A 7,902-nucleotide genomic window follows, 5' to 3' on the forward strand; every position below is an offset into this window, starting at 1 on the left:
GGCTGACTACCCTCTGGGGTAGGCTGGAACTGGAGTTTCAGCATTTGATTCTGCAACAAATTTAAAAACTAAGTTAAGTAACACAAAAATATATAATGAAAGAGGATAATTAAAAGGGCATAAGAGTTCGTTCGATAACTTATATGGGCATCCTCTGCAGCCTGCGATACGAACGTTCCGGATCAAACATCTGTTTCTCGAAACAACTCCACATGGTCGAGCCTCCCCCAGCAAGCTTGTGCTGTAATTGTAGAAACGACTTTGACCAGCTGCTATGATTGTAAGGCTGCTTCTGTCTAGCAGCCCTGTTCGTCCGTGATTGCTCCTGCATGAAAGCAATAATATTATTTATTTCTTATACATATTAAAAGTTTAAATCATAATTAAGCATGAAAAATTAAATACCTGGAATGCAAGGCTCATGTAGTAGTCGCAGAAGAAGTGTCAATTCTTATGACGTCCAACTAATACGTTTAGCGGGTTGGCACGAGCCTCCTCGGGGTCGCTGTACTTTTTGAAGTGTTTGTGACAGTCACCTCAAAACTTCTTAAAGGTGGTGAGCATCTGATGTTCAACAAACCTATTCATTCCTTGATCATTGAAATTAAGCATAAAAAACCGCTACACATTAAATTGGTTAACTTAGATATATTTCAATTGAAATCATAAATATGTAGTGGACTTAATTACCTGGAGGTGGCCCTTGACGGCCTCAATATATTCTCTACCAACGTCCATTCACTTAAGGTTATGGATAGGAAATGTCTTTCGCATGCAGACGCCTATCGCCTAGCTAAAATGAACGGCGGATGGGAAAATAGGCTTCTCTGCTCCGGAGGCGATCGTCGTCGGAATGCGCCCATTGACACACCATGGCGCTCCAACTCTAAGAGTTGAGATTGCGCACATCTCCTAGGAGTCGAAGTTGCAGGTGATTGAGAAAATGACCCTACTTAATAAATTATAATAACATATAATGTTAGACCAAAAAATATGAAATAATCCTAAGTTAAAATGAGGGAAATTCTTAGACTCACCCGCATTGTCACTGGCAAACGACGACCCTCTCGCAAGGTTAGTTATCTAAATTGTCTTCAAACTAGAGGAACATAGCATCCGTCTCCAGAAAATTATTACGTCCGTATGACATAATGACTGTGAACACAGAAAACAAACATTCATTAAGCAAATACGAACACATATCTACAATCAAATATATAAAATATATAAATATGTGGGTACGTGGGTTGTCACTATAATTTGTCGTCATCACTTGCATGTGACAAGTGTTCATCCACATCGTCGATGAAGTCGTTAGTGATATGACGTATAGCCTGCCTTTCAACGATTATGGGATCAACGTCAGTCCTGCACAGAGTTTCATCCTCGATGTGGTCATCCACTCGGTGGCTTATAACGATTTCTATTACATTAATGTGGTCATTCTCAACATCCTCTACTTCTGGCACGTCCTATATACGCTTATTTTGGACGACTTGCACAACTTTCTAATTGCTACCATTTTTTGGGTCATCTACATAAAAAACTTGATGTGCTTGAGTCGTAAAAATTACAGGTTCCTTCGCATACCAAAAACGGGACGTGTTGACAGATTTGTACTTTTGTTAAAAATTACATAGTTCAACATGTGTTCTTTGACTTTTGTTTAGGTCGATGTCATACTACCGACACTTAAATAGCCATATATTTCTTCCCAAAGGATATTGTATGTGTAACACTTTGTCCAGAACACCATAGAGATTATTATCGCCACTTCCACTTGCATCGCTTTCATCAATGACCATTACTCCACTGTTTTGAGTAGTACGTCAGGAATCAAGCTCAGACGTGGAAAATCTTAGACCACCCATAATGCATCCATTGTAACAACAAACGTCAAATGATGGTCCCATTGCAAGTGAGAAGAAATTGTCAGATATATTTGAAGACTCACGCAATTCTAACACCTGAAATGAATGTCACAACGATTATAGACATCTCATGTGGTTAAATACATTAATGCTTATATGTCACACTAAAACTTGCTATATACTTGTGCTCGAAACCATTCAGGGAATGTCCATTCATGTCTTTTATATAAATCCATAGCATTTTGAGCATGTCGATGTATTACCCTCAAATGTTTCCTAACGGGGACGAGGGTGCATTTAATTTCTGTAAGAGCAATGTATAACAAATATTTAATGTTTACAAAGATGAGGCATGCTTACTTGCGATACTCCGATATTTCGTCTACATTGTTCAGTATGTACCAATGGAAGATTCGTTTCTCTTCTTGTGATATAGCACGAATACTTGACACACCTAAGGGTCGTACTTTCTGCTTTAAAATTTCAAAGTCACCAATTACCTCGTCCTCTACAATAGTATCATCATTTCGCTCATCTCTTGTGAATCAAGTTTCTATACCACTTAGGTAACGTGAATAAAAGGTGCTTGATTCATTCATGACCTACGCTTCTGCAATTGACCCCTCAGGACGTGCTTTATTTCTAACATATTGTTTTAACGTGCGTAGACTTCTTTCAATCGGATACATCCAACTGTAACAAACCGGACCAGTAAACTTTGTTTCATATGGTAAGTGAACGGCTAAGTGTACCATAATGCTAAAGAAGGTAGGTGAAAATATTCTTTCCAACTTACAAAGTATGATTATGATATCTGCTTGCAATCTATCCAAATCACTTACTCTTATCGTTCAGGCGCACAAGTCAGGAAAAAAGTTTACATAATTTGGTAATAGCAGTGTACACGTTTTTTTGGTAAGAATGCTCGAATACCAATGGATAGCAGTCAATGTAATAAAACATGACAATCGTGCGTTTTGAGTCCTAATATTTTCCTCTTTCTTTCATGCACACATCTCGATATATTGGAAGCAAATCCATTGGGAAACTTAACTGATTTCAGGAGCTTGCAAAACAACCGGGGTACAACTCATTGCGTGCTTCATTCAATAAGTCCTGAAATATGTTTGTTCTATCTTCATTTATATCATTCCTCTAATTCATTTAGAGGAATTTTATCTTCCAAACGACATTCCTCTAACTCCTCTTTTTATTCAATTAGGGCTTGTAAATCATTTAGCATACCAAACATATCATCTTCTTCATTAAATTGCCTACTACTACTAGTTCCTTCATTAAAAAGATTATTACTACTAGTTCCTTCCTCAAAGTTTTGTGTACCGCTAAAGCTTAATGACTCTCCATGATACACCCATTATGTGTAGTATTCCAATAGTCAATAGATGTCGTTCCACACCCTCTAATGAGCTCCAATTTAAATTCAAACATCTCTTTCATGGACACCTTAATCGTCCGTAAGCATCAACGTGAAACTTGGCAAATTCTAAAAATTGGGTCACTCCCTGTCTATACTCAAGGGAGAACTTATTTCTAATTTTCATCCAACCCTTGTCCATTGTTTAAGTCCCTAAAACATAAATAGGTTTGATTAGAAACATATCTCTCTCCGTCTATCACATCCATAACTTACTCTCCTGAATTTTCACTATTTTTCAGTAATATACAATCTCTCAAAATTTTCACTAAAACTAACTTCAAACTACAGAGGCTACCATAACTGTAGAATAGACAACACAACGTAATTATTAATAAATAAAATATTGTATGTTCAATTCCTACCCACCCCTTCCAACAACGCTATGCCTTAACAAGCTATCCTACTACCATACCCCTTGAAACCATTCCAAACATAAACAAATTCAAAACAAAAAAGGCTACCATTACTGCAAGATAGCCATCCCAAATCAACAACAAAGTTATTCAACACAAACAGGCTACCATAACTACAGAATAGACAAAACAAATATTAACACATATTACATTTTCAATTCAAACCCCCCGTTTCAAATTTCAATTCAAACATAACCCCCAATCCCCTTCAAATTTGAATTCAAACATAACACCCTCCCCCCTTCAAATTTAAATTCAAACATAACACCCCCCCCTTTCAATTTTGAATTCAAACATAACCCCCAATCCCCTTCAAATTTCAATTCAAACTAACCCCCATCCCTTTCAAATTTCAATTCAAACATATAACACCCCCTCCCCTTCAAATTTCAATTCAAACATAACACCCCCTCCATTTCAAATTTCAATTCAAACATAACACCCCCCCTTCAAATTTAAATTTAAACATAACCCCTCCTCCCCGTCAAATTTCATTTCAAACATAACCTCCCCCCCTTTCAAATTTAAATTCAAACATAATCCTCCCTCCCCTTCAAATTTCAATTCAAACATAACCCCCCTTTAAATTTCAATTCAAACAAAAACCTAAACAACTCTAAAACAAATTTCAATTCAATTGAAATTTCAATTCAACAAATTCAACGCACATTCAATACAAAAATACAACACACATTCAATACAAAAATAGAAAAATAAATAAAACAATTTTTTAAAAACAAATCCTAAACTATCAACCCAAAACCTAAAAATTTTACATTTTAAACTTACCTTAATACATGGCAGTAGATGACGGCAAGGACGGACGGTGGCGGCAGCAACGGTGACTGGGCTCGACGACAGGGCACACGACAGTCCTCTCTCCCTCTCTTCTTTTCTCCTTCGTTCTTTCGGTTATGTGATTTACAAAACTGAAATGAATTTAAAGGGGATCTCCCGACGCATCACGAAAACGTTGGGAGATCCCACTTATGGCATCGAGAATTAAGAACCGTTCCCAACGTCGTATCTAATGCATAAGGCAAAGCGTCGGGGATACATGTCTATCATAATTAATTCATTGTAAATACGACGAGCCTTTCCCAATGCACCATGATGGCATCAAAAAAAGATCTTATGCCCGATGCCGTCCCCAATGCATTAGGAAAATCATCGAAGATACATGCCCGCCGTAATTAATTCATTGTAAATTACAACTAGCCTTTCCTGATGCACTATGATGGTGTCAGAAAAAAGTTCTTATGTCTGACGCCATCCCTGATGCATCAGGCAACTCATCGGGGATTCATGTGCGCCATAATTAATTCGTTGTAAATTACGACTAGCCTTTCCTGACGTACCATGACGGCGTCGAAAATGGTCCTTATTTCTGATGCCTTTCCTGATGCACTCTTCGAGGCATCGGAAAAGGTCCTTTCGCCTAACGTCTAACGCGAGGCATCGAAAGAACGAGCTATTCCCAACGATTGTTTTGCCAACGTCTTCCTCGGCGTCGGTAGAGCCCCGATTTCTTGTAGTGATTCTAAGCTAACTAAGAACTTCTGCTTAAACGATATTATCCTTAGATCGCATAGGTGAGCGCAGCTCAACGATGCTGGCCCAGTAAGCCTCCCATTTCAGAGTTAAGACCGGGTGGATGGCTAAGGACATAGGGTGCAAGATGAAATTAACTCTTACCCATTTTAGGGTTATTAGATAATTTATTCCTTAAAGACTGAATTCAAGTCCTTAACAAGTGACCTCATGTAAACCCAATATTTTCTTGGTTTAATTTCTTTAAATGTGGAAAAAAAAAAGAAAAAGAAAATGGAAATTAAGTGTAAATATAAATATATATATTTATATATTAAATAGTTTTATTAAATTAATTAAAGAAAAGAAAGAAAAGAAAGGACAAAAAGAAGAAATGGAGAAGAAAATTTCATTTTCTCTTTTCTTCTTCTTCTTCTCTTCCCTTCACCGCCAAGATCTTGAAGACATCCAAGTTCCCTTTATTTTTTTTTTCTTTTTCCTTCTTCAATTTGCAGAGAACTTCTAAGAGAGAGTTTGGAAGAAGAAGAGAAATTTTACTAGAATTTTTAGGTTGAAGAAGAGGAGGAGAACTCAAGCAAAGTGTATCAATGGCTGAATTTTAGTTCATTCTGCACATCACTGGTTTTTAATTCGGTTTGAACTCTTCAAAAGGAATTAAGAGGTGAGATTTACATTTACTGAAAGTTAACTCATTTTTAAACAAACTTTATGAAGAACGTTGGAGCAAATTCGGATATTCATTTGGTGCTTTTTTGATGAAGAAAACAGGGCAGTTGGTTTTCACTCGAAATCAGGAGGTCTCTGGTTTTTCTTGTATTTCAGAGTGTATTGGTGAAGTTAGAATCTCTATTTGGTATGGTTGGAAAGCTTATTCAATTTACTACAACTTTCATGCAGAAATTGTAAACCAAAAACGACTAAAAATTGGTTAAATTGTAGGAACAAGTTAAAGAGATCGTGTGCGCGCGATTCTGGAAGTGGTTCTGTTTTGAGGGTTATATGTGTTTATGCACGGGGAATCAGATTTATATGTCTTCAGGTAAGTTTTAGAGGATCTCAAAATGAAGAGTTTGATATAAAGAACACTCATTTTGGTTAAGTATTGAGAAAGTTATAGTCCTTTTAAGTTTATGTTAGAAATCTGGAAATTTTAGAGAATTGTTGAAATAGGATTTTATTTCTTAAGCTTTGTTTTCGTGAGCGTCATCTTTGGTGCGACATGTTATGTATATCTTTAGGAAACCAGAATGTTTAGGGTTTTAATACTCGGTTGGGTTGTTGGCAGGCCGAGAAGAATTAAACCGAGCTTATAAACCAAGGATCTAGCCCAAGACTGTGAGTGACAAAACCAACTTTGAAATATTTTCCATAACTGTTATTATGATTGAATGCGATAAATGTTTATTTACGAAGCCATGAAAGGTATTTGAATTTCATGACTATTTTCAAGTATACATTTGGAGACTAGATTTCTTAAAGAAATTTATGCTAGCACGTAGATATTAAATGTTTGGAAAGTATTTAAACCACAATATTTTAAGCAAAGCATGAATTAGTATGAAGTTTTGTTTTAAGAACTACAATTTTCCACGAAAGAGCTGAGTAAAGTTCGAGCTTTGTGTAAAATTTATAAGCAGGCATGTTTTAATATTTTATGATGATTTATGAAATTTTCATTAACTACATGACTGAGATCTTGAGCCTGAGGCTAGAGATTACCGTGTGCACACTGGTTAGATTTCGTTGTTGACGTTGAGTGTACTCCGTAACAACGATGCTGTCGTGAGTGCTGGGCGGGCCCCACTACGACAAAGACGATGGGAGTGCTGGGCGGGCCCCACTACATCGTAGTGCTTGTAAACGTTGTTGTACTAGGTGTACCCTACACAACGTAGATTCGTCATGTTAGTTAAAATGCTTCGATATACTTGATATGCCTTGCTAGATTTCAATGATGAACATGCTGAGTATTTAAGGAAGCTATTCTTACTATTACACATTTACATTTACGACTTGTATAAACAGATTTATATGTGTAAAGTTTTCACGTGCTCTTATCTTTAAATTCATAGTTTTAAACTGAGTCACTCACTGAGCTTCATAGCTCACCCTTTCCAAAATGTTTTACCCATTTTCCAGGTAGAGATCGACTTCCCGGTGCCTGATAGACTGCCTTAGTCTGCGGAAGCTTCATTATCGATTGCCAGTACGTGTTTTGAGTTGGGCATAAAGTCTGTTGTGTTGTGATGTATTCACACCCTTGTATGTTATAGATACTCCACAGTTTGTAACGACCCGAACTTTTTAAACTAAGTTAAGGTCATTACTAAAAAGGTAAACATCAAAAGACACTTTTTTAAAAGAGGATAAGTAAAATCTTTATAAAATTAATATCAAAACGTTCACGAAAAACATAAGATTTTCAAAATTAACAAAAATAATTTGAAAACGTGACCCGCGGGTTCTAACAATTTTAAAGAACTAAAAAGAAATAAATAGAATAAAATCTTTAAGTAAAATGGTTAAAATTTAAAAATACTGAAAGACATATATATGAGTGCGGAAGCTGAACTGTGTCCCCATATAGCATGCCACGGATCCCTCGCTATCGCTCGCCAGCTTCTTAAGT

At 36.5% G+C, this 7,902-nt stretch overlaps 1 long non-coding RNA gene across 3 annotated transcripts in view; it reads left to right on the plus strand.

Annotated features, from left to right (window-relative positions):
* LOC127151274 (uncharacterized) overlaps positions 1-7,630 on the plus strand; it is a 68,597-nt gene extending 60,967 nt beyond the window's left edge. Inside the window, exons 1-5 of one of the 3 annotated variants that reach the window (XR_007824129.1) lie at positions 5,684-5,934; positions 6,042-6,126; positions 6,213-6,312; positions 6,559-6,608; positions 7,413-7,626. This is a non-coding gene — a long non-coding RNA (uncharacterized LOC127151274). Of the gene's footprint in view, positions 1-5,683; positions 5,935-6,034; positions 6,127-6,212; positions 6,313-6,558; positions 6,609-7,412 lie in introns of those variants that run through there. The other 2 variants (XR_007824130.1, XR_007824131.1) reach the window with 2 other exon arrangements.
* Positions 7,631-7,902: the final 272 nt, after the last annotated feature.

Source organism: Cucumis melo, chromosome 10 (assembly GCF_025177605.1).
Source record: "Cucumis melo cultivar AY chromosome 10, USDA_Cmelo_AY_1.0, whole genome shotgun sequence".
NCBI classification, from domain to species: Eukaryota; Viridiplantae; Streptophyta; class Magnoliopsida; order Cucurbitales; family Cucurbitaceae; genus Cucumis; species Cucumis melo.